The sequence below is a fragment of the Leuciscus leuciscus genome, assembly GCF_965113295.1.
Source record: "Leuciscus leuciscus genome assembly, chromosome: 24".
In the NCBI taxonomy this organism is placed as follows: domain Eukaryota; kingdom Metazoa; phylum Chordata; class Actinopteri; order Cypriniformes; family Leuciscidae; genus Leuciscus; species Leuciscus leuciscus.
Window position 1 is genome coordinate 5,615,832 of NC_138723.1, and position 27,362 is coordinate 5,643,193.

Genomic DNA, 27,362 nt, shown 5'->3' on the forward strand with positions numbered 1-27,362 from the left:
GCGATTTTTTCTAAATGTCGACAAAAAACGATTGCGAAATGACGGCGTTTCCATAAACCGATGTTATGAGACTAAAACTTCATTTTTTCCTCTCACGATAAGTAAAATCATTCCAAAAACCATGGCAACGGACGTTGGTAGGTTTATGTACTATATCCCTGCCACTGCACTGGCCATTATTATTAATCTAAGGAGATGTATGTGTGTTTTCAAAGCATTAATGGCAAGGAACGACCCTTATTATACGTGTGAGCGGCACATATGAGGAGTTTCTGGGTGTTTCTCCCTCATTTCTGCTTCGAGGTCTTGATTGTGGCATTTCTTTGAGGTTTAGAATCCATTATTCCTGTAATTCTTCTGTCTTATATGAATTTAATAAAGAACTCTGTGTCGTATTCTGTCCAAACACACCGCCTCATCTACGTCAGGTGACCTGTAAATGCGCAAAAACTGTTTCCATTGCAGTTTTGCGAAATATTTCTTTTTCGAATTGCCTAAAAAACCTCCTCATGCGAGCGGAAAAACTTTTTTGCGATAAATGGAAGAAATGGAATAAATGGAAAATGGAAGCGAAATTGACGTGTTTCCATTTGGCGTATTTTCAATTCGCAATTTCAATTTGCGCAATTTGTAGGGAAATGGAAACGCGGCTACTGTCATGTGTTGCGTAAGGTAGTAGCCTAATCTACAAAGATGAGATGTGTGACACAGAATGAACAATAAAGACGCTTTGTTGTGTTCATGATTGCGTAATGACGTAATGTGTGTGAGAACGGAAGTGAACGGGTAAATAAGTTCGCTACTCCTGTGTCGTTACTTCATTGATTACTAACTCCTGACAGATGCTACACACTTTTAATATACACACACGGAACTTTAAACACTACACACTTTAACACTGACGATGCAGAACACCGAACTGAGGAAAACTGAGGAAACTGAGGGCTTAAATACACTGGGAATGAGCATTAACAGGGAACATGTGTGCACTAATCAGAAACCATGGTAACAAACACTGAACCATAACTGACATAGAAACTAAACAGAACGTGATTGTGACAATAATACTTGGTGGAAGAATTAAGTGTTGTAATTTCTATTAAAAATTGTAACGTTGAACATTGGAGTCTTTTGACATATTAATGTTGCTGAAGGCATTCTGCTTCTGACTCAAGTGTCTTCCAAATTAATTGTTTGGATTAAACACCAAAATGCTGGTAATGCGTGCTTTATACTTTTGTTTAAAAGTGTGCTATTCATGTGATTGGTGGACACATGGCAAGGTGGTGGACACATGCTGGCACATCCGGTGCTGAGAACACGTAGTGCTCAACTATATGAGCCAAATGTGTATGGAAATGAACCTTGGAACAGAGCTGGTCTCTGTGCAGCATCTTCCGTTGCTAAAATTATCTGCGTATTTCAATACACTTTCATTCCTTTATTGATGTGACAGTGTCTGCTTTCTCTGCAGTCTCCATTCATCTTGGATTAATGAAGTAAAGATCTAAAAGTTGACAGGATGTGATTTCAAACTGATCTATATCCGCCACATGCTGCCTTGAACTAAATCAACTTTACAGACACATTAGAAATGTTTCCTTGGAAGAAGATGATTACATTTTAAACGTATGTTTGCTTCAGTTAAAGTGACTCAAGTTAATATAGTCAACCTTTTGGGAACAGATTACCTCCCAGCTAAAAGACATGGGCTAAAACAAACACAACTCCAATTCTGATTAACTCTTTCTGCAGAAAAAAGACACCCTGAGCTCAACCAAGTCAAGTCATCTTCATTTATATAGCGCTTTTAACAATGTAGATTGTTCCAAAGCAGCTTTACATTGATAATAGGAAATTAAAGTAAAGTGTTTTGGCTTTATAGCAGCTCTAGAATAAAGGTATTATCCAGCTAAAGTTAGTTTGATTGATTCACTTCGGTCGCAACGATCATTAGTTATTAACTTAGGGGCCGCTAACACGACACCGCTAATAAATGTGAACTCTACCATATGAAGGAGGGATCGCATTATTATTGAGCAAACAATACATGAAACTACCGCAAAAGCATCTCCATTTCCTCCTGTAGGAAAGGCTGAAGGTTTCCAGGGAAGAATTCCATTTTCCCAGGCAGGATGACAGAATGGGATGCACACAGAAAACTCTCCATTAGTGGTGAGCCACAAAGAGAGGCAGGCCCATTGAAAGAGACTGTCAGCGCAAGAAAGCCCTCTGTGTGAGGGGTCAGAGGAAGACCTGTTCCCAGGGTGGCTACCACACAATGGCAGAAATGCGTCAGCCACCAAACCATACCAAACCATACCATACCATACCATACCAAACCATAGCAAACCAAACCAAACCATACCAAACCAAACCAAACCATACCATACCAAACCATAGCAAACCAAACCAAACCATACCAAACCAAACCATAGCAAACCAAACCAAACCATACCAAACCATAGCAAACCATACCATACCATACCAAACCAAACCAATCCATAGCAAACCATACCATACCATACCATACCAAACCAAACCAAACCATACCATACCAAACCATAGCAAACCAAACCAAACCATACCAAACCATAGCAAACCAAACCAAACCATACCAAACCATAGCAAACCATACCATACCATACCATACCAAACCATACCAAACCATAGCAAACCAAACCAAACCAAACCATAGCAAACCATACCAAACCAAACCAAACCAAACCATAGCAAACCAAACCATACCATACCAAATAGGGGTGTAACAATATATCGCAATACAAAAATGCAACAATATGTATTGTGTATAGTTCACCCAAAATAAAAATTACTGTGTGAGAAAAATTTCAAGTTTCGAGTTTTAGTCTCAGTACTACATTAAACTACTAAATATAATGTATAATAATGCAATGGGGGAATATTTGTGGGTCCTGGTAATGCCAAATGTCTTATGTTACCAGTAAACACTACATTATTTTAAATATATCTAGTCTGTGAAAGAGAACAAGCATATTCATCTAAAATAATTCTGTATTTTCAGATTCAGAATCATCAATATTTTTATTCTGGTGTCTCTATTGTCCTGTGCTTTGGGTTTCAGCACCAAGTCCAAGCCTAATCATTTACACACAATATAATATCAAATTAAGGATTTTAATAAACAGTACATTTTTTGTTAACCTTTAATCATATGTCTTGGAGTATCGCAATAATATCGTATCGTGAGTTCAGTAGCGTGATATGTATCGAATCGTGACATGAGGGTATCGTTACACCCCTAAATACCAAACTATAACCATAGCAAACCAAACCACACCATACCAAACCATACCAAACTATACCATAGCATACCATAGTAAATACATCCAACAGCTATCAGCAGACAGGACTGCTACATGTTATTTACACAGCTCTGAAAGCTCAATCAGAATTCAGAGTCAAAATTCACAAGTCAAGGGTTACATGATAATGCTAAACTGTTTTTGCACTGATGCTAAATTTATCATTGGTGGTGTATTCGTATATTTTTTGATTTGTGGCCATCAAGTTTAAAATGAAAGAGAAGATGCAGAAATTTCATTCACTGGATTTTCCAAATATTGAGATTACCACATGGTTATTTCATACATAATACATTTTTATTGAATTTCCAGTAAAATAACTATCAATATTCACTACCATTTAAAATTCAGCAAGAATGCCTCAAAAGTGACAGAAAAGACATTATGTCTATGTCAAGATTTCTATTATAAACAAATGCTGTTCTTTTGAACGTTATATTCATCAAAAAACGTTCCGTTATAGACAAACATATTGAGCAACACAACCATGTTCAATAATTACACTGTACTCATTAAAACTCTCTTAGTGAGCATAAGAGACTCCTTTCAAAAACACTAAAACAATCTCACCAACTACAAACTTTTGAACAGTAGTGCATGTACTGTTACTATGATATAAAATGATTCATCTCAGGCCATATAACGTATAACGGCCGCACCACCTTCCCCAGCAAGAAACCAAGTGAATGCATTTTACAACTCAGGCAAATACATCAGAGCACCATCATCATCATCAAGATCGGCAACGCTTCACGCCAGTCTCATTAGACAGATTTTACTAAACCACATCATTCTGTCTGGCACTTCATGAACTGGTCGCATAAATCACACACAACTGCAACTATTCCCATGGAAACTAATGAATCAGAACCTTGAGTAAAGCGTTTAACACTCACCATCCTCAGCTCACTCCATTGATGAACAGAGAGGAGAGGCGAGTCGCGTATATCCTCCTCCGGTGTGAGCCAGGCTAAGGAGCTGTGAGATCCCGACTGCGCTCCCTCTCCAGGAGGCCTTTGTCCCTCACTCAGTTACGGATCAGCGGGCAAGAGGCATTCATTCACTGCATCACTGACTCCCCCCCCACCAGGGATCGTGCACGCTCCTAAGGTATAAGCTCCGCCCCCGACTCCCCATCCCAACCGTCCCTCTGTCGCGGAGGCTTTTATGTAAGCACCATCCACCCACTATATGCAGCTTACGTAAGCAATACCAGAGTGGAGACACTCTGAATGCACTGGCTTACAAGAAAACTAGTGACGAAAAACCCCAACAATCCATAATCCTGTTCCCTGTATCACATTAAGAGAATTATGACTTGACTTCGTCTCCTAGAATTACATTCCAGAGGACAGTTTAGACTCATAAGCGCCAGTGTTGGAATATTGGCATGAACGAAACATGAGATTGATATAACATGAGCAATTGCAACTCAGCAAAAATGGCTGATTAGAGAAGTGGAAACATAAAGCTTTTTTTCAGTAAGGGAAAACCCAGCTGCCCTTTTCCAAGCTCATTAACCAAAGCACTGCATGGGACAATTGCTTCGCTTGTTGAGTGCTGCTTTTCAATTCCTTCATCCTTGGATTTGTTGCCACAGAAGCTGCTGGTTAGTAGCAAGTAGTAGTGTGTGTGTGCATGTGTATTGTGTGAGGAGGTCTACATATACACAGGCTGCATATACACACAGAGAGTGGGTGTATATGTAAAAGCAACCTATTTATTACTTCTCTTACTTCGAAACCAAATAACTGTGATTTCTTGTTGCATTGATGCATCAATAAGTAAGAGAATTACAATAATGGCGCGTTTCCACTGAGCAGTACAGTACGGTACGGTACAGTACGGTACGGTTCGGGTCTGTTAACCATGATCTGGCTAGCGTTTCCACTGCCAACAGTACCCTTACTTGATGGGCGTGGTGTTTCGATCGACGTCATTTTCGCGCGAAGAAGAACATAGTAAACTACAATGGATGACATATACAGCAGATCTTGTTCTTGCTCCTCGACATGTTTGTCACAAGAAGACAAGCGCCGACATTAGGCATTTCTCAATATTAAGTACGCAAAGTTTGTACTTGCCATGTGCGACTCCTACATGCAAATGGTTCAGCGCGTTCTTAAAAGGTCACTCAGCTCGCTCTGCTACTCCGGTTATCTCTGTTACTCTGTATGTACATTTTAAGCAACAATAAAACGAAATATTATGTTATAAAACACTACTCTGCCTCTTTTCGTTTTCATTTAAATAAATTAAACATTATAGGGACACAAATGTGGTTCATGCACAACGCATATTGATTATTCACTGCACGTTATACGTTATTCTATTTAACGTTATAACAAAACGAAATTTAAAACACAACCCTAACGTTACCTCTTTTCGTTTAAATAATAAAAAAAATTACACATATTACAGGCAATATATGCATTTGTACAAATGTTGCAATAAACATAAGTGATAATCTTGTAATAAGAAAATGACAAGAAACCATATTTCTTTTTGTAAAATTTCAGTTTTATCAATAATAGCCAATATAAAAGTTTAAGTAAAAGGTACAAGAAGCTATACAATAAGAAATAAAGCAAACAATTCAGTCAAATGTCCAAATGCTGCGCTCTAATCTAACATTACAACAGTAAAGTTAAATACAAATAGCCTATAATATGAAACTAAACTTAGCCCTCGGCCAAAACGATTGACAGGGAACGAATTATATATTCACGAGACCAAAGATCGCCCGTTAGGTCTGCACAAGACGAATTATTATATCTCATGTTTAACCACTACCGTCGGAGTCATCGGCGAACGTCAGAAGAACTTAGCCGAGGAAAGGCTCATCCAGCCGGGAAACATGAGCGCCCGCTGATCGCATGGATCTCACAACCGGGGAAAAACAAATCATCTTTATAAATAAACCACAGATTTGAGCTTTAAACAACTACATTCTCGCCTGAAAAACTCTTAAAATTACATTTCGTGACACAGTAACAGTAGTATTATATTAAACTGTATATTAAAAAATGGCGCTTCTTATGTTGTCATTCCCCTCGTAGCACGCGCAAGTGACGATTCTCTGTCAACCAATCAACGTCCTGCAGTGAGTCTAGCTCCACCTTTTAGTACCGTACCACTGTGCTAGGTACCCCAACGGAAGGGTACCCAAAAAGTGGTACGGTACGGTTCGGCTTTTTGGTACCATTCTCAACTTTTGGCAGTGGAAACGCAAATAAAAGGGTACCGACCCGTACCGTACCGTACTGTACCGCTCGGTGGAAACGCGCCATAATATGAATGAAGTTTCAAGTTCCCAAACAAAGGGAGAACACTAATCACCATAATGGTGAGTTCAACCTTTTTTTCTTTTTTTTTAGGAAAATCAGCATCAATTTATAAAGTCAGCTTATGTGATGTTCTCTCAAGATTTTCAGTTGTATTGACAATTCAACATTCCAGATGACTTTGGGAAATGAGTGAATGCAACTAGAGAAAGGAAACTGCAGAAGTGGAGGAAATGAGAGAAAAGTCTAATAAGAACTGCACCACCTCAAACACTTTTTTGCTTGGCAAAATGGCCCTCATACCAGTCAATTAATCTTAACTTGGGTTGGAGTAAACAAGGCATAGAATGTGAATAGTACAGATTACTAGATTTTTACAATTAATTTAAGACATTAAGTAAAGCTAACTAACACGTGTTACTCAGAATAACTGTTGTGTTTTACAGTGTATGTAGTCCATGATTATACAGGCCCACACAAACACTGGCCATCTGCACAGGCTTCAGCCCTTTCTGCCAGTGCTGCCAATAGTGGACTGAGCAGTCTCTTTTCTTGACTTTCACTCCATTCAGGCATCATTTCTTCTTATTTGCCAATTAAAAAGCTGCCTTGTTGTTTCGCTCCCTGCTCTTACTCAATACGAGAAGCAGCTCAATTTCAGTTTTTGTTCAGCTTTTGCTCAGAGACTTTGAATCAATAAATCCACCTTATTGTAAAACTGGCAAGAAATTATCACTCTTTTCATTTCTTAAAGGGGATGTCTAATGCCATTTCATGCCTTCTGACTTGTTTACACTGTTAAAGAGTTGGATTCTCATGCTAAACATTGCTAAAGTTTAAAAAAACGAGTTGGACGTACAGTATGACGGCGTATTTCTGTGTCAAATACACTCCTTCAGGCTTCGTATAAGTTTCGGATAGTTTTTTTCCCAGAGTATGGCCCTGTATGACGTCATAAAGGGCAGAATTCCTTGTATGGGCACTTCTCCCGGAAGAGCGTGCGCAACCAGAGCGAGAGCAAGAGCATCACCCATCAATGTGCTTCGTCGTTGAAAGATTTTACATTTTGTTTTTAGACAACGAAATCAACAATGTCACCAAAGAAGTGAGTTTTTGGTTGAGAGGGAAAGATAACCTTGCTCAGCTTCCCAAAGAACCCAGAGTTAAGGGAACAGTGGATGCAGTTTGTTTTTCCGGGGCAGCAACAGAGTTGTGCACGTGTGTTTGTTTGTTCCTGACATTTCGGTGACAAATGTTTTAGAAACAAGGCCCAGTTCGATGCTGGATTTGCAGATTGATTGAAACTGAAAGATGGAGCGGTCCCAGCTATAAAAGATCCCGGTCATGAGTCGGAACCGGATGCAATAGCAATACTACTCTATAGGTACTCAAGATTCCCATGAGATTGGCAGAAACTGAGTGTTATGTACCCTTCAATATTTGACTCACTCAAAATGAATGCGACTGCAATGATGCGGCTCACACCAAACATCTTGGTCCATTTATATTCTAGATAATACAAACAACAAAAAACAATCGAGCTGTAGTTTGAAGATCAGAGTAAATAACAAGTAAGAGTATTTAAAAGTAACTTTCCAATCAAGGCCAGATTAATTCAGATGTTGAACGATGTCACAGATGTTTTGTCTATGTAGCGAGACAAAACAAGCAGATACAGAAGGTCTCCTGCTTCGTGAGGCTGGCCAACATTATCTTCCTCTTGGGAATGTCCCACTTTGTCCAGGATCTGGGAATTTAGCTCTAGAGGTTGTAGGGCCGTGCAATTAATTGAATTTTGATTTCGATTTTGGCTCGCAACGATCACCAAAATAGTACAATCGAGTAAAAACGATTATTTTGCCATGTTCTATTTTGTCTTGTGTTCTGATGCAATACTGGCCAGATTATGCAAGTGACAATTCCGTCATGTCCCGACTCCTAAACGCGAGAGTGTAGTTTCGACGCTTGCTTTGTCCAACCCATGTTGAGAGACCGAGAGAGAAAAGACGCGGCGCCGCTGAACATCACGCAGTTTGTGAAATTGTGTCTTTGCGAAAGTTTTAAAATGATAGATTTGATTATATAATCTGTGTGGATTAATTTAGGCTACTCATACAATCTACATGCTAAAGTTAATCAATGTTTGTGGGGGAATTTTCCGTAGACCTGCGGGAAAATGTAAATACTTATTGAAGTATTATTTGTTATATTATTTATTTTATAATAGTTCAAAAAGTACAATAAATGTTAAAATTTCAATTATTTAAGAATTGTTGAGAGGTGTCTTTTTAATAAATGCAACACATACCCAAAGTCATGTGAAATAATCGTGTTACATAATCGTGATTTCAATATAGGGCTGGGCGATATGGCCCAAAAAAAAAAATATCACGATAAAAGTCAAATCTTTATTTCTTTCAAGTTTAAAGGCAGATTTTTGCTCCTAAGTGAAAGTTGTAGAAACCAGAGCGTTAATTGTGGTTTTAAACTACTCTTTATTGTCAGAACATATCAGGACAAACACTTGCCAAACAGGTGAACATTTCACAAATCCAAGGTAGAACATTCAAATATTTGTCATTTTTCCTTAACAAAATAAATATCTTTATTGGACAATTAATTTCTTAGTTTCTGCATGTGCTCATTTTTTATTTGGTAAAATGTAATATTCTGACTGTTTGAGTTTTATTAAACTTAACCATTGGCCATCCAGTATCATGCATTTAGATCATGATAACCTCACTATCATGGCAAAATGTAACTTTATGGTTTCTATGGTATTTGTATGAAAAACAGTAGCCTAAATACATTAAATACTGTAATTATATTCCATCAGTCCTTTAATACATCGTCTACATTAATAATATAATACAATTCAATATGTATATCCCACATTTCATGGTGCAGTTAATATTACTAGGCTAACGTTACAGTAAATCCATTGTAAATGATGGGAATTTGTAGACGGAAAAGCCTTCAGACTGTATCGTTGCGCACAGTGTTGCTCCTGTTTGTCAGCGCTGTTTCATCTGCCTTTAAACTGGTTTAAATCACTGAGACACTTGTGTTCTACGCTGAACTCAAGCGCTTCTCACTGGATCTCGTGACGAGAGCGATCAGAGTAAACGCATCTGCTCTAGTGAGCTCGCGCTGCGCTGCCGTTTGGACTTTGAGCCGAGCGGATAAATGGTCCGTGTGGCGCGCGGTTCAAATGAGTTTCGTTCCGCTTTTGGCGCATAAACATTATCGAACATTTATCGAACTCTTGATATCGTTTTATCGAGAAAAATTATATCGCGATAATTAGCGTTATCGATTTTATCGCCCAGCCCTATTTCAATACTGCCCAAAATAATCGTGATTATGATTTTCCATAATCGAGCAGCCCTAACAGGTTGTCCTCAGTCCTTCCACCTTGGGTAGCTTGGGTAATGGCTCTCCTGTCCTTCCTCTCTGCTTTTCCTTTTGCTGGAAATGGTTTGACCCTAAACCAGGTGGTGTCCAAACCTGCTCCTACGGGACCAACGTCCAGCAGAGTTTAGCTCTTCCTGCTTCAGTTCAACGCACCTGCCTAAAGGTTTCTAGAGGCCCTGAAGACCTTGATTAGCTGGCTCAGGTGTATTTGATTATGGCTGGAGGTAAAGGCATTTTACAGGAATCTTTTCGGTTGATGGAATGACCTCAACAGACTTGGAAATGGAACTTTATCTTGAATCCTTGATTTTCTTTTTTGTATTGAACTTAATCGTGGCTCATTCTGTGGTATCATCTTGAACCCTCAAGACCAGGGTTGGGCAACTCTGGCCCTCGAGAGTTTCCCAACTCAGCAGATCAATCTCCAACCTTGATCAAATTCACCTGCCTATAGCTTTCAAATAATCCTCAAGACTTTGGCTACGTCCAAAATCACATAGGCTACTCTCTTCACGACTGCTAAAAAGTATGTTCTATATAATATGAGTGTGTGTGTATTAAGAATGTAATCCAGACATACTGCATTCACCATGTTGCCCTTATCATGTGACCTACCAGTGTCAGTTACGTCACTTCACTGTCATTGACAAATTCTTTCCCATGGCCTCATGGGATAGTAAAGTGTCCATCGTAAGCACACTTCAGAATCACAACGGGTAGTAGTAGATCATCCGGGTACTTTTTGCCAACTCTTTTATGAGTCCTCTGAATTTGGACATACTTCTTTTGTCACATACTGTTTTTTGCCTATATACAGTAAGGAAGTATGCAATGATGCAGCCTGTGGTGTTAGCCAGTGTTTGATTAGGGGTGGAGATAAACTCTACAGGAAAGTGGAGCTTGAGGGCCAGAATTGCAATACTCATCTTGCCTTCACATGGTTTCAAGCTAAGGGTGTCCAATCCTGCCAATCCAAAAGAGTTTAGCTTCAACCCTGTTCAACACACCCGAACCAGCTAATCAAGGTTTTCAGGATCACTAGAAACCTCCAGACAAGTGTGTTGGGGCAGGCTGGAGATAACTCTGCCGGACATTGGTCCTCCAAGAGCAGGATTTACTCAGTAGTCCATTGCTCCAGAAATCATAGGATCCTGTTGAATTGATTTGTCCACCATATTGAGAAGACACTGCTTTGTTGCATTTATTTAGTGGCTGAATTAGCTGGAAACATAAGTGAATTGGTCAAGCATCCTGAGAATCCAATTTACTGGATAAAGAGAAGTCATGAAACTCACTTTCAGTCATGTTGTGAGGTCCTCCTTTCAGCCAGCACTAAGAAGATCTTGGTTTCCATGTAGAGGAGAGAGATTGCTCTGAACTGAAGGCTTCAGATGAGTCTATCAGAGGTTCTCAACTCTGCTCATGAGGACCCACAGCTCTGCACATTTTGTATATATCTCTTATTTACACATAACAACCCTGTTGTTTACAAACTAATGCCCATTACATCATCTACTAGCTATTTTTGCATTGTATCAAGCAACAGCCACCCATCAGCAGATCGTAACCCCAGACCCTCAACATCTACGTCTGATTTCATAATAAAGATGCTGAAATATTTACAACTTCTTCTCTCCACTGTGCCGGGGGCTCATTCTAATGACATCATGCATTTTCCTCAGTATCCAGTAGACAAGTCCTCCTTTTGTGATCCAGATCACAAGACCCAATAGTCACCGGCCTCTGTAGACGATAGCTGGTTCACTTTAAGTTTTAGAAAACCTTTCAAACAAACATCTGATCTATTATTTCAATTCTCCCAAACAGAGGAGATTTACAATCATTAATATATGCATGATGCCATGCTGTTTCCATTATTTGCATGCATAACAGACCGCTGCTTCCCCCTTAAAATCCCCGTGGCACATAATGGCATGATAATGCTACTTAAACAGGCATGAAACTCTAGAGGATGCAGGCTAATGGTTCTTTACATGCAATCGGCAAACACATTATTACTGCATGACACAAGCTGATTGGCCACTGCTGATCATGCAACCAATAAGAGGCTTGCTCAACATTTAAACAGTCTGGTTCAGTGTTTGCAGTAGGCTAGTCCTGCACCGCACTATCATAGTTCCTCTGAGACCCTCTACCTCCCCCAGCTCCACCTGCTCAGATCTGCTATGGGACTGATGTATGTCTACTTATCCAGCAGCATAACTTACATGCTCACAGCAGCGAGTCTGAGTATCTATTAGCAGTAACAAGTCCATACATAGCAGCAATAATCAACAGCAGCGTAGCAGATCTAGTCTGCCAAGACCAAATACATTAACACTGCCATATTCATTAAAGGGATAGTTCACCCCAAAAATGAAAATTCTGTAATAATTTACTCACCTTCAAGTTGTTCTAAATCTGTATAAAGTTATGTCTTCTGTTGAACACAAAATAAGATATTTTGAAGAATGTGGGCAACGAAACAGATGCTGGTCCCTATTTACTTTCATTAAATGAATTTTTTTTTTATAATAATTCAAAAGTTTGGGGTCAGTAAGAATTTTAATTTTATTTTTGGGGAAAATAAATAAAATAAATCAATACTTTTTTTCATCAAGGAAGAGTTAAACTGATCAAAAGTGACAGTAAAGACATTTATAATGTTAGAAAATATTCTATTTTAAATAAATGCTTTTTCAACATTGATACAGTTTTCAACATTGATAATAATAATGAATGTTTCTTGAGCATCAAATCATCATATTATAATGATTTCTGAAGGATCATGTGACACTGAAGACTGGAGTAATGATGCTGAAAATTCAGCTTTGATCACAGGAATACATTACACTTTAAAATATATTAAAATAGAAAACAGGCATTTTAAATTGTCATAATATTTCACAATATTACTGTTTTTGTTTTTTGTTTTTTTATCAAATAAATGCAGCCTTGGTGAGCAGAAGATACTTCTTTTAAAAACATTTAAAAAATCTTACTGACCCCAAACTTTTGAACGGTAGTGTATATACTATGGAAGTCAGTGGAGACCAGAAACTGTTCGGTTACCAACATTCTTTAAAATATCTTCCTTGGTTTTCAACAGAAGAAAGAAAAAACTTAAGGGTGAGTAAATGATGACTGAATTTTCATTTTTGGATGAACTATCCCTTTAATAACAGTCAAGAGTTGTCATGATTGAAATATGTATATGTATACATACATATATTCTTATACACAATAAAAAAGTTGGTGATCTAGTATCTGACCCAGAATATTTTTTGTTTTGTTGTCGACAGTTCAGTGCAGCTTCAGGTTCAGTGTGAGAGATCTGATGCAGCTACACCGTGCAGCACGCATGAAAGGATGTGTTTTACCACAAATGTCACCAAGTCTAGCAGGATATCTTTGCATGGCACCAATGCTAGAGGGTTAATTTCCTTTTGCAAAGAAAGAGGTAACAATGCTCGCCTTATACTACCATTACAGCCAGCGAAGGCAACATCAATGTCTCATCTCTTCTTAAGGCAATGACCCAGATACTACCGACTATTGACCAGTTGCTTAATAAAGCCATTACTGTCTGCCTTGTTGGCCCTACTTGCAATTTTTGGCTTGTGAAGGAATAACTCAGATTCTTCATAACCATAATACCCTCCAGGGCAATCAGGGAAGTAGCTTTTTATTTTTTAGGAATTATACCTAAAATATCCTCAGAAAAGTGCTGTTATTAGTGCACTAGTTTCGTGTTATAATTATATTAACATCTTAAATCAACTTCGATGAGCTAATCTCACACTACAGCTTGGCATCAGCAAATTCCTTATGATATGACACACAACATAATACATCACAATTAAATGCATTGCAAAGTATCATAATGTCATAATTGGATAATGACTGACATTATGTCAAATGCACAAGAGATCATCATGAGACAGACTGAAACTGATCAGCTTCAACCTTTGTTGCAATGCTTCACTTCACTTTTGTCCTGTACAGAATCTGACCACAAAGAAATGGCAGTTTTAGAATTTGCACTTATTTTGATGACTTGGTTCTTCATTATTTGATGTGTAGTAAACAATAATAATGAATTCATTAATAATAAATAATACATAAAAAATAAAAAAATGATTCACCAATGCATCACTTTCAAATTATTCTGGGAAACAAATCACAATTTCAATTTCAAATGAATTATCAATATTTCTGGTTATTGTAAAACATGGTGGTGTCAAGCACTGCAAAAATCTACGAACAAAAACCCAACAAGCTTTGTTCTACAACATAAAAACAACAATCAATCAACATTTTGCATCATAAACTCACAATTGAAGAACGCACATGCATCACATGCTTAATAACTCCTGAGCACAGCCACAGAAAACAGGAAGTACACTGATTGACAATGACAGGGTTTCAGTCACTCTTATTCATCTGAGCTAAAGACACTGAGCTGCTCCTGATACTATAGGTCATACTCCCTTTACTACATTTCTATTAGCATCTCAAAGTAGGCTTTTTTTAATGTGTGGCTTTCATGAGAAATCTTCTCACAGAATTTGGTGACGAGCGTCGTTACCCCTCAGGCTTTGCTCCGCTACGCTGTCGCTGAAAGTTTAAGAAACATGACGGACACATTGTGAATCTCCGAGTCACATTAAATCAAGAACTATCACCTTTTCCCATTTCACACACTGACAGATTTAAAAATTGGCTCCTTTTTTATTAATTAATTAAAGTTCCATCTTGGTCCATGAATCTTTCAGTATAAGGCCTATAAATGTTAAATTTAAAGACTTTTTAAAATAAAAATGTAATAAACACAACCCTGCCGCCTGTATATGAACATACCAGTTATTGTGTCATCATTTACTCACCCTCATGCCTTTCCAAAACCTTTTAAAGCTCTTTAATGTGAGTTCAGTATCATTTTTGAAATGTTATTTTCACCATTTCTTCAACATAATGACTAAGTGACACATTGTACATCAAGAAAATCAGACAACGCACATAGAGCAAATTGAAAAAGTACAGTAAAGTTATAACTCGTTTGATTGGTGACGAGTGTGTGTCTCTGCACTGTGAGTGGCTGAAATAACATCAGCAATATGCAGAGTTTCTCAGCTGTAGAAGAGACTGATATGGAAACAGACTTCTGGTTCAGCTCACACTCACTTAAGTCTACCACAGTTCCTACATTTGGCATTGCGTGATGCCGTCTTCACACAGCGAGTTGATCACGTGGTTGGATGAGCCGTTTCTGCAGTAGTTGCTGAGACGCAGTGGTTTTCAGTGTGATGATGTGCAGTTGTGAGGATGTTCTGAATGGTTTCTCGTGTGCTGCCTTGTGATTATTTACTGAAGTGAAAAGAGTGTCAGTGCCTAGATAAAGTCTCAGGTCCTTTAATACAGATCCTGTATTTTTATCATTAACCTGCAGTTTAATTGCTTAGAATATTAATAACACACCTTCTCAACAAGCTGCGTGTTGTGAGAGATTTTCTGATGTTCATTGAACAAATGGGACGAGTTACCACCAACACCAACGCTTTTAACTCAGATTCATTGGTAAAAACGTGCTTGTGGCGACATTTGGGCAACATGATGTTACGTTGCTTCTTGCACATTTTATGACACTTTCAAAGTCAAATGTTCAGTGGTGCTAAAAGTGTGTTAAGTTTAATCCAAAACAGATGAACGTGAATCTGGCAACGTTGGTTGTTGCACGTATCGAGTTCTGTTGAGTGATGCTGAAAGGTTAATGCTCAATCGCATTTGAAAATAACGATGCTGTACCAGGTTGTACTTCGTTAGAAACATCATATGGAGCTGATTATGTGATGCAAATGTCAAAATGATTTAGTTTACAAATCATGCACTATATGATAAATGTATCCTGAGCTCATAACATAGTATTGTGCAAGAAACTGCATGAAAATAAGCCTTTATTAATTGATAATCTTCCCCTGTAATCATAATTTGTGTGAAAAAGAATAAACTTGGTGTTCATTTCAGTGGGAAACTGAAGTTTTGAACGTTTTGGGGAATTTTGCAAACACATTTTCCCACTGTTGCAAGTTTAATACTTCGATGTGATGCTTGCCCTGGAGTAAAAACACCAATATTCTACACTCTTTAATATTGTTTACATCAAACACCCCTGTTAGATACTCTAGTTAACATGAACTAATGTACGTTTGGTTGTTCAGCAAAGGCCAAAACTGAATTAAAGCTGAAATGCCACAAACTCTCAGGGACAAGTGCCAAGGTACAATTATGTAAGGAATTTCTGACCATCGCACAGACGAAAGGTCTTAAGCACGGGAGGATCTCTTAAAGAGAAACATATGGAGGCTAGATTAGATTAGGACGTTCCTGAGCATTCTGCAGTGTTGACTACAAACACACAGCTTAACAGCAGACTGGAACACACTCGTAGAAAAATGCAATGGTTTGAGTGGGGAAAAATGCGCTTTCACAGTCTTGGTATTAAAACAATCCTAGAATACACTCTTGTTTTGTCCCTGAATAACAATGGTGCAATCTCTCACTCAATGAGTATTTGACCAGATTTCTGTGCTTAGCACAAAATAAAGATTATTTGATTTGCACTTGGATCATATGATGAACTAGTTTGCAAAACAGTAATACGCTCTTACAGAAGCTTGCTTTCATGCATTCACCCTCATCTCATTCTATCAACTTTTACGCTCTGATTTTTTTCTAGAACACAAAAAGAGAGAATTTGACAAATCTTTTTCTTTTTATACGACAACAAATTAAAAAAAAAATTTGAAAAATTATTATACTTATACTACTATTATTACTTATACTACTAACCAGTGGGTACAACTTTCCACTCACCAGTTCAATTACTAATTTGCTAACTGCTCTTGGGTTCACACAAAGGTTCTGATAGGATTTGCCTGTGGATTTAATCCAAGCTGTTGGCATTTATCAACTAAATCCTGCTAGTACAATCAAGATCCAAATAATAACAGATGCAACACTTCATGCAACTTAAGCCTGAAGCTGTCCGAGATATCAGAGCTCCACTTGTTGCAGATGTAGGCAAAAAGAAAAGCATCCTTCCCTCACCTCTACAAGATCTTTGCTGTAACTCTTAAAGTCCCCCTGTAGTCAATAATTGTATCCCTTAAAACTCATCTTTGATCACTAAAATTACATATTTAAAAGTTTTTTCACTGAAAAAAAATTCTTCATGACTTAAAATAGCTTGAATGTAACTCGACACCTTTGTCTCGTTTAGTATATGCGGGTCTATGATTATGCAAATAAGCCCCGCCTCCACTCACTCAAAGCAGCTTTCAGCCAAAAACAGTCTCAAAAACACGGTTTGAAATCGCTGGTGTTTCTGGCTGCGTTTACACTTGGCATTAACATGCGACCTGTCTCCGGATGTTGTGTAAACGCGCTTCTGATGGGAATGTTATCCGATCAGCGTGTGCATGTTCGGAGGTAGTCGAGGGAGCATTAAGATCGGATCTCAGTGTAATGTAAACGCAATCCAGCATCGTGTCTGCATTCACAGGTAGACGTCACACAAGTTCTACTGCACAAGAGGTGTGATCGATGGGCAGAGTTCAAATTACTCTGTACGCAATTGGATAGTCCTTCAACCAATCAGACCAAAGATCCGGGTGACGTACTTTACAGAGCGATGCGAAAACTTGCAGCCTCTTCATCCTCCTAATTTTGCGAGATTTGTAAAATGTCCCCCGACTGAAACCTGTTTTTAAAAGAAAACCCACCACTTCAGATCCACTTTGCACCGGAACCATCCTTCTTTTGGATACAGATACAGAAGCCACTTAATGTGGACAGGTGTAAACGCACCGTGTCCTGATTGGCTTATGATCTGATCTGCTTGATCACGGAGATCGCATGTTAATGCCAAGTGTAAACGCAGCCTCTGACGTCACACACTACCTTGTAACCAATCAGATCAACGTGTGATCGTCAACAAGTGGATCTCTGAGCTGAGTGAGTGAGGAGGCGGGGCTCATTTGCATATTCATAGAACCGCGCATATTAAATGAGGCAAGGGTGTCGAGTTACATTCAAGATATTTTAAGGCATGAAGAATTCTTTATCAAGGGAAAAAAAAATTACATTGTCATTTTGGTGATCAAAGATGAGTTTTAAGGGATAAAATGATTGACTACAGAGGGACTTTAAGTTACACTGGGGGTCCAGTTTTTCTCAGGCTACACATTCTAAACATAATGCCAATAATTAAGTACCTAAGTCCAGATATTGATTGAACAGAATGATTAATAATGAGTACGTTTCTTGAAGGTTTAAGCAGCGAGGTGTTCAGTGCTGCACACTATGTACGTTTGACTGATGTGTTTTGATGAAGGTAATTTCCTTCCTTTCAGCACAGCCATGATGCGAGCGACTCTGCTGACTTTACTACTTTCTTGACTGCAAGTCTCACATGTCACACCGCAGAGCAAAGGCTATATCTGCTTTCCCTGCCGCACTGTGACCAGAAGAGATGATTACAATAAACAGCAAATCACTTCATGGTGATGCATTGAGGTCTTATGCTTCCTGTTGCATAATGACATACAGTGGTGCTTGAATGTTTGTGAATCCTTCAGCATTTCTGCATAAATATGACCTAAAACATCATCAGATTTCTGAAAGTCCTAAAAGTAAACCCAATCAAACAAATGTGACATGTCTCAAGTCCTGAAAGGTGAAGTCAAAACTCTTCTATCGCCCCCAGGAGGCTGGAAGCAGTCTAGCTCATAAACCCCGCCCTCTCCATGTAATCTAAAAAGACGTGAGACAAACTAAACAATCAAATTACATTTCAAATTAATTTTTTCCAAAGATGGTTTCTGTCATTTTAGGTCGTTTTTATTCACGCTGAAGTAAGATCAAGTGTTCGTTTTTTTAAATAAGTTTGGTTTAAGTTAAAAACGGGAGTGTGACGTCATGATTGACGGATGAGATTGACTGCTTCTCTGAGCGAAGTAGTCACTGAGGCACAAACCGATTTAGCTGGAGTGTGTGTGATACCGCGGCTCCACTTCACGCTCGCTACTGCGCAGACTCGGGCTCCGAGATGTAAGCGCCACATCTACGATATATTTCCTGTTCTACAATGGAAGAGCGTGTAGGTGCGTCATCCATCTTTTTTTTTACAGTCTATGCAAAAAATATTTACTTTGTCAATTATTTATTGAGAAATCTTAGAGCGCCACAAGTATGTGATCTCTTGCTTTCAGTATCCGGTGTGACCCTCTTGTGCAGCGATAACAGCCACTAAACGTTTCCAGTAACTGCTGATCAGTCCTGCACAACGACTTGGAGGAATTTTAGCCCATTCCTCAGTACAGAACAGCTTCAACTCTGGGATGTTGGTGTGTTTCCTCACATGAACTGCTTGTTTCAAGTCCTTTCACAACATTTTAAATTGGATTAAGGTCTGGACTTTGACATTGGCCAATCCAAAATATTAACTTTGATCTTCTTTAACCATTCTTTGGTAGAACGACTAATGAGCTTGGGGGGTCGCTGTCTTGCTGCATTACCCGCTTTCTCTTGAGCTTCAGTTCACGGACAGATGTCCTGACATTTGCCTTTAGAATTGCCTGGCATTATTCATAATTTATTGTTCCATCAATGATAGCAATTCGTCCAGGCGCAGATGCAAGCAAAACAGGCCCAAACCATGATACTACCACCAACATGTTTCACAGAGGGCATAAGCATATTATGCTGGAATGCAGTGTTTTTCTTTCTCCAAACATAACGCTTCTCATTTAAACCAAAAAGTTATATTTTTGTCTCATTCGTCCACAAAACGTTTTCCATCAATAGCCCTCTGGCTTGTCCTCTTAATCTTTAGCACAGGCGGGCAGCAATGTTCTTCTTGGAGAGGAGTGGCTTTCTCTGGCATGAATTTTTTCAATTGAATTTCTTGAATGTCTAGAATTTCTTCCATTTCTCCACAATCTGACTGTGGATTTGTGGAGTCAAAACTCTTTAGAGATGGTTTTATAACCTTTTCTAGTCTGATGAGCAACAACAACTCTTTTCTGAAGTCCTTCGTCCGTGTCATGACTCATGATACACTTCCAAATGTGTTGTGAAGTTTAGACTTTGCTAGAATCCTGTTCTTTAAATAAAACAGGGCACACACTGACACCTTATTGTCATCCCATTGATTGAAAACATCTCAGAACAGGTGGAGCCTAATTTCACCTTCAAATTAACTGCTAATTCTAGAGCTTCACATGGACAATTGGATCATTTTCTTGAAAAAATAAATGACCAATATAATATTTTGTCTCATTTGTTTAAATGAGTTCTCTTTGGCTACTTTTCGAACATCTGATGATGTTTTAAGTCATATTTATGCAGAAATATAGACATTTCTAAAAGGTTCACAAACTCAAGCACCACTGTATGTGCGGGAGCAAACTCACACGTGAGCTGACTCTGTGTTTGTTTATATGCGTGTTGTATTGCTCATCAAAGTGGTACTTGTGCTTATCCTGGATGCTGCAACCTATATAGAAATATCAAGATTACATTCACTTGCGCGATCTCAATCAGGAAGATTGACTTTTCACAGATTACCAACCTTTGAGCTCCTGCACATACGTCATTATGCGACAGGAAGTTCGCGCTCGACTGCCATGAACGTGCTCAGGACCGGTTCTTGAACAGACAGATTGTGGCAAGCAGGGCGGGGCCGAGAGCTGTGGGAACGGAGCGATGCAGCACAGGCGAGTGCTAATGGGGACATCTAATTTAATATTCAACAATATTATTGATCTGCCTGCATTGACACCATTATATGAGAACTGAACTGAGCTACGATGACTTAGCGGTTTTCTCCAGAGTGGCAATATATATAAATTTCTGAACTTACTTGCATTATTTTCCTGTTCTCTCTGTAAAGCTGATTTGAAACAATCTGTATTGTAAAAAGCGCTATATATACAGTATATATAAATAAAAGTCTCGAGTCCCACGGATGAGCTCCAGAAGGATAAAAAGGAGGAGTGACGACAGTGAAGGATGAGAGAGGACCAGGCCTGGACTACATGTTGTGTTTTGTTTATGTTTGCTTGTTTTGTTACGCTTTACTTTCGTTTTGTGTTTGTTTATTTTATGATCTTAAAGTTACGTTGAACGGTCGCCGGTTCCCGCCTCCTCCTTCGCTGAGATTTAACTTTGCTACACCGATTATTTCGCTTCACAAGACATCAATCCATCGTAAGGAGTCATGGGTATTAATATACTTTTGCTGTTGTTTTACTCTCAAATGGATGGTAGCCATTGACTTGCATTTTATGAATCACCATTGACCACGGATTCAGCTAAAAATCTTCTTTACATTTCTACTGAAGAAAAAAAAGACACCTACATATTGGATGGCCTGAGGGTGAGTAAATTAACAGCAATTTTTCATTTTTGGAGTGTTTCAGTGATTTACCACAGGTAGGAGAAGTTACAGTTATTTTACATATCAATATGATAAAAGAAACCAATTTTTATAACTATAGTAGTTATAAATATAATGTGAAAAATAAAAAATTCTTCCACCAAGTCACATCTTTCAAATGTTCTCTGTTTATGGTTGCCAACAACAGTTGTTGTGCATTAATAAAGAATGTGCGGTCACACGTGTGTGTTTATCTACATTTTCAACAAGTATTCGTTACTTCAATGAGCTCAATGTTTCTGTCTTAAATTATTACATTGTTAAATTAATACATTTTTAGCTACCTGTGATTATGTATATGTACATTTCTGAAATACATAACTTAGACACCTCTAAATTGTATTGTGGACTCATGCATTTTCTGTAAAGCTGCTTTGAAACGATGTGTATTGTGAAAAGCGCTATACAAATAAATGTGAAATGAATTTTACGCACCAGGTTTAACCAATCTATCATGAATTTCACTTCACATGGGCGTTTGCAATGCAACACTAAGAAGACTAAAATTCTCATTTTCATAACAATGAGTGAGTCTTCTTATTTTGCGTTGCAAATTAAGTCAAGTCAAAACAGAATGAATATAAACTACTTCCTAAAATATACAGGTATTCAACAGTTCCTACTGCATTTCTGTAAGGCTGTGTCTTGTACCATAATGTGCAGAACCAGTAACATAATGTTCCAGCATAGCCTACATGAACGCCTATGGTCTACTAGGCTATACCATCAAACAGATTAGGTGTAACACTTACACACTGATGTTATGTCTTGCTATAAATAAATAAAAAATCCTTTAATGATAATGAAAAATTGCTGCATTTCCCTATTATGAAACCAGTTACTGTTATATTACTCAAAGGATAAATCCATTTACAGGAAAATGTGGTTTCATTAGGCTACTCCAGGCTGATTAATACAGCAGTTTACTGAGTCGTATCGTGAAGTTCATTGATGTGATCTGATGTACTGGCATGAATCATTTATATGAGTAGTTGTCTGTCTTACCGACTGATGCTGATGCTGATGTCCGAGGCTCAGCTGATGAATGCGGTAAACGATCCACCTGCGCCCGAGATCAGATCAGACGATCCGCAGACAGCATGAACACGGACACACGCGCGCACACACACACACACACATCCAGCACTGTCACGCGCCGAGATTTACACTCTCACCAGTCGTCTTCCTTTGTGTCTTTTCTGGTTGTAAATGACAGCAGTGTTGGAGAAGGAGCCCTTGACTGAGGCGGAACACTCCCACTGTGCGCTAACTGGACAAAACAGAGAAACAGCGCCGCCTATGCGTCAATGCGGGGTAATGCAACACCTTCCTACATCAGCCAACCCTCATGTTCGGTTGAGATATGTTTCCTGATCGAAATTAATCATGTTCAATTCGAATTTAACCCATTATTTCCTAAAAAAAATCATCTTAAAATCAAGTAAAAATGTGTTATTGAAGCTCTAGTCGAGTTTAGGCTACTCAAGTAGGCTATACCTTTCTGTTATTATAACTGTAGCAATTTGACCCCAGCAAAATAAACAATTAAAAAAATGAATGAAGCAATAAATGCTTTTTCATTACCACTTATAAATAAATGTTTGACAGAATACTTGGAATTTCACTCGGCGGCCATCTTTGAAACGGCAGTTGTTTTCAGTCAGTCATACAGTCATATCTCTTCCAATCAAATTATCCGTTTCTGCAGTGACTTGATGACTTTACTAATCAGCCATTGGCTGTTTTATTTAGAAGGCGGGACTTGATCCGCCATATTGCACGTTGCACTTTCTCTTTGGAAAGCTATATCATGCCAAATCGCAGGACATCAACTCAATTGTATCACTTATCTACCTAACTGTACATGAGGACCAGCCAGAAAATTTGCGAAAGTAAGAGTGTAGATAAAAAAACACAATGTGAAAAAAATGAAAGGGTCTTAATACTTCCTGAGTGCACTGTATTTAATATCTTTGGAAAGATATAAAACAGATAAGAAACAGAGACAACTAATACAGGGTGGGAGGTTTACCCATTGGCATCACAAGTGCTTTGAGCCACAGTATTTGTCTTAATGACCCTGTAAATGTTCGATTGAACCAAAAAAAAAAAACATATGAGGAAAATACTATATTTAATTAAGGTATTTATCTGACAAAATTCATTAATTAATTTCTATTTCTATTAAATTGTATGAATTAACCAGTTTAACACTCCTCAGGGTTCAGTTCTTGGTCCCCTCCTCTTCTCCATCTACACCACATCACTGGGACACATCATACAGGCACATGGTTTCTCCTACCACTGCTATGCTAATGACACACAGCTCTTACTCTCATTTCAACCAGATGATCCCACAGTAGCTGCACGGATCTCAAGCTGTCTGGCGGACATCTCGACATGGATGAAGGAACATCACCTGCAGCTCAACCTGGCAAAGACTGAGCTTCTCGTCCTCCCTGCCAATCCGTCTCTGCAACACGACTTCACTATCCAGCTAGGCTCATCATCAATCACCCCATCAAGGTCAGTCAGAAATCTTGGAGTAACAGTTGATGACCAGCTGACCTTCACAGATCACATTTCAAAGACAGCTCGATCATGCAGGTTTGCTCTGCACAACATCAGGAAGATCAGGCCTTTCCTAACTGAGCATGCAACACAACTTCTCGTCCAGGCCCTGGTCATTACTAGGCTTGACTACTGCAATGCTCTTCTGGCTGGACTTCCATCATGTGCAACTAAACCTCTACAAATGATTCAGAACGCTGCAGCTCATCTTGTCTTCAACGAGCCCAACAGGGCCCACGTCACTCCTTTGTTCATCTCATTGTACTGGCTACCTCTCTCTGCTCGCATCAAGTTCAAGGAACTGACGCTTGCTTACAGATCTGTCACAGGCTCAGCTCCCTCCTACTTTCACTCACTCCTACAAGTCTACATCCCTACCAGAAGCCTTCGATCGTTCAACGAGCGACGTCTCGTGGTTCCATCACAGAGAGCCAAAAAATCACTTTCCAGAACATTCTCATTCACAGTTCCATGCTGGTGGAATGATCTCCCCACCGGCATCCGGAATGCAGAATCCATGACAACATTCAAAAAAGAGCTGAAAACTCTTCTCTTCCGTGAGCACTTAACCTCATAATTTTTTTATATATATATATTCCTGTAAATTCTCGCTTATCGGGCTTATGCTACTCTGAATAATGCCTGAACTTCGTATTTTGAGCACTTCTTGAGTTGTTTTTTGCCTCTTCACGATGACTTGCTTAATTTAGTCCCAATTTGTAAGTCGCTTTGGACAAAAGCGTCTGCTAAATGACTAAATGTAAATGTAAACACTTTATCACTAGCAATATATATATATATATATGTGTGTGTGTGTGTGTGTGTGTGTGTGTGTGTGTGTGTGTGTGTGTGTGTATATATATATATATCATAAAAGTATTATGCGGTAATTTTAAATATTTCTCCTTATATAGAAAATGTTTGGACTAAAAGGCTCTTTAGAATTTAGTAACGAATCTTGGGTTCTATATAGAACCTCAATTAACATTTATTTCCTAAGAGTGTACATTGACTACAACAACATAATCAGATAATCAATAAATATTAAATTTTCTCTCGTTTATGCATGTGTTCATAATTTGTTTGTATGACAGCCTGGCCAAAAATTATGTCTGCAAAATTTGGCATGTTTCATTGCGTTATCATCACAAATAAAACAACTGTTTCCTAAATAAAACGCAATATGTTTACACAATCTTTAACACATTTTTAAAAAATAATATTTGAATAAAGGGTGAAGGTGTCGATTTTCCTAGGCCGGACATCACTTTTGGTCACTACTGTATATGGATGCAGATTTGAAACTTTTCATGAATGTTTGTTGCATTATTTGAAGAAAAAATAATTTACATAAGTAAAAGTATGGCGTAGAGTGTGGCGACCTCACCGCCCATCCTGAGACGAAAATCAAAGGATGCAATCAGCCAAGTCATGCGCATGACGTAAAAAATGCGATCGGCTGTGCAGGGCTAGTAACCCGCATGGCTTAAACAAAACTACTTCGAAAGTCACAAAAGAAGTACCCATTCCGGGCAACAAACCGCCTTCGTCGCGTCGCTATGCGATTAATTCGCTCATGACGGTGTATACACCTGACAACGCAGCGATAACACAGGACAACAAAAATACCACCAACTTGGCTTCCCACCGCCACTTCTCCCATCGTAAAACAACCAATGTAGCAACATACAATGTCCGAACGCTACGCAGAACAAATAAAGACGGCAAACTCTCAACACCTGAAACTTTCGAAAAATCAGAAAGATTTCACCAGCTCATCTATGGCTGTGAAGACAAAAATATAGATATTGTAGCAGTACAAGAGCATAGACTACCAGCCTCAGACAACATCAATACCTATACAGAAACTTACAACAATAAAGAATGGTGATTCGACTATTGCTCAGCAACAAAAACATCTCAGGGAAATCATGTCGGAGGAATCTGTCTTCTTACAAACAGCGAAGCAGCCAAAACTATGACATCAACAACTAAAGTGTCAGACAATAATGAAAGCGAATTTCGCTGGCAATCCAACAACAACTGTCATTGTTGCATACGCACCAACCGAAGAAAAGCCAAAAGCAGAGAAAGATGAGTTCTATGCCAAGTTGTTAAAGTGCGCACAAGAAGTACCACCACACAACATGCTTGTCATCGCAGGTGACTTCAATGCAAGAATCGGCCTCGACAGCAGTATATCGAACCCAAGAGCAGTAGGCAAACATGCCCTACACGAGAAGACAAACGACAATGGCAGTAGACTTGTAGAGTTCTGCGAGACAACAAACACAAGATCTGCTCAGTTCAGATTCCCGCACAAGAAGTCTAGAATCTGGACGTGGCAACCCGACGCTAACAGAAAGGAAAACGATGACAAAAATCGAGCACAACTTGACCACATACTTATAAGCGGAAAATGGGCAAACTCAGTGAAGAACATTCGAGCATATAACACAGTAGACGTCGGCTCAGATCATCGCATAGTCAACGCGCAAATAAGAGTCAGTCTGCGCGCATCAGTCGAAAATAAGAATAAGAGACCAAAATACGACTGGAGGAAGCTAAAAGAGAATAACGAGCTACAAAACAAATATGCGATCGCAATCAAAAACCACTTCAGCGTGCTAAGCGAAGACGAACAAGACGTACAAACTAAATATGACCACTTTGTAGCAACCATCGAAAAAGCAGCTAAATCAACAGTCGGTCTGATCAAGAAAAAAGCCCCTAAAAACTGGGTCTCAAGCCGAACAACAAACTTACTTGACCAACGAAACCGAGCCAAACGAGACCGACAAGAAAAGCAAGAGTGCCATGATCTAAGTCAAAAGCTTCTCAAGTCTTACCAGCAGGACAGAATCGCCTTCCTATCAGAGAAACTCGAGCGTCTCAAGGAAGCTGCGAAAGCAAACAGGCTACGAACCACATGGGAAGTTATCAATGAGATCAGCGGCAAAACAAAATCAATAAACAAGCATAAAATGAAGAAAACAGATGGTAGCGATATCAATTCTCCTAAGGAACTGCTAGACGAATGGCAAAATTACTTCAAAACTCTACTGAACAACGAAACAGTCACGGAACATCTACACATCGAGCCAGCTACCAGAGACTTAGAGATCGATATAGGCCCATTCACGTTCGACGAAGTCAAAATGGCCATAGACGAACTCAAAAATGGCAAATCACCAGGTTGCGACTACCCCATTACCGCCGAAGCTCTCAAATACGGAGGCCATCACGCAGTCA

General features: G+C 38.9%; 1 protein-coding gene across 3 annotated transcripts in view; it reads right to left on the reverse strand.

Moving 5' to 3' along the window:
* The window catches only part of cdc42se2 (CDC42 small effector 2), a 40,343-nt gene extending 17,582 nt beyond the window's left edge, over nucleotides 1-22,761 (reverse strand). Inside the window, exon 1 of one of the 3 annotated variants that reach the window (XM_082156884.1) lies at nucleotides 22,545-22,761. The gene's annotated coding sequence lies outside the window, so the exon portion shown is untranslated. Of the gene's footprint in view, nucleotides 1-4,240; nucleotides 4,431-14,377; nucleotides 14,820-22,544 lie in introns of those variants that run through there. The other 2 variants (XM_082156885.1, XM_082156886.1) reach the window with 2 other exon arrangements.
* Nucleotides 22,762-27,362: the final 4,601 nt, after the last annotated feature.